The sequence below is a fragment of the Eulemur rufifrons genome, chromosome 3 (genome assembly GCF_041146395.1).
Source record: "Eulemur rufifrons isolate Redbay chromosome 3, OSU_ERuf_1, whole genome shotgun sequence".
Taxonomy (NCBI): domain Eukaryota; kingdom Metazoa; phylum Chordata; class Mammalia; order Primates; family Lemuridae; genus Eulemur; species Eulemur rufifrons.
In genome coordinates this window covers 53,364,435-53,365,676 of record NC_090985.1, presented here as the reverse complement: position 1 = coordinate 53,365,676, position 1,242 = coordinate 53,364,435, and positions in this window count along the sequence as shown.

The window sequence follows — 1,242 nt, the reverse complement described above, 5'->3', positions numbered from 1 at the left end:
CAAGAGCCACTGGCTTATGGGCTGAACCTGCCTGTCCTCATATAGAATAATAAACACTTAAACTGTATATCGATGTCAGCTCACCAAAAGTTTTTTATGAAGCCTATTCAGTCATGCATAATGTTGGACATTGCTTTAAGGTTCTCTGCCATTATAATGAATAACATACTGTATTTATTATTTATTTATTTGTATTTATTAAGTATTTGCTGTGTAGGAAATACTTTACACATTAGCTCGTTGGATTTCTCAACATGCCCAACAGGTTGTTAAACCATTTCACAGATGAGGAACCTGAGGTTCACACTGGAAATGTTTTACCCATAGTCATAATCTCTAGTGTTGTCATCCTCAACCATCCTCCTCTGGATGTTGGTAGGAAGAAAAAGTTACTTTGAAGTAGCAACCCTCTGGGTTTATCAGAGAAATTATAAAGTCCAAGATTTAGGTAATTTGTGAGCAAGCAATTTTTATTTCTGCAAGGGGGAAAAAAAGAAAAAAAAAAAAGACCTAGGTCTAGGATTCCAGCCTTTCATATGCTAGCCAAAGTGAGTGTCTCCAGGATTTTCTTGTGGAGCTCCCTAAAATATTCCCAGCTCTCTCAAGTTCTCCACCCTCAGAGACCATGTGAAGTAGTCTGATGTGACCTCAAATAGTCTACTGCCAGTGCTTGAAGGTAAATTGCCCCTTGAAGAAGTTTCTCAGATGAAAAATTCAATGTCTTTTAGAAAGAAATTAATCATTTGTTTTAAAAGGTGATACGTTCCCCCTGAAACTCTTTGTGCTTTCAGCAAAATGAGTCCCAGCCAATTTTTTTTTTATTCCAGTTAAGGATTTTCTTCCACTTTAAAACTCCTATGGCCACTAATCCACAGAAGCTCTTTACTCCTTTGAAGTTTCCTTTCACTCTGAACTGACCAGGTTTTAGCCAAGTTTGCCTTCAGGAGACCTTCAGAGATTGTTCTCTGCCCAGGTTGTGTCCTCTTTGTGTGGCTGAGTCCTCAGCTTAAATTTCATGCAGAGGACTGAGTTGTTCAAGTCCAAGGTGGAGTGGATAAATGTTTCCAGCACAGGGAGAGGTTTGTGAGAGGAGTGAGTGTGTGTGTGTGTGTGTGTGTGTGTGTGTGTGTTGGTTGGTTGGTTTTGCTGAAATGAGCCCCTGAGATGTATATTGAAAAAGTTAAATCATACTTAGTGTGTTCTAAACATTTATATTTATCATATCTAGAAATAACTTTGTTT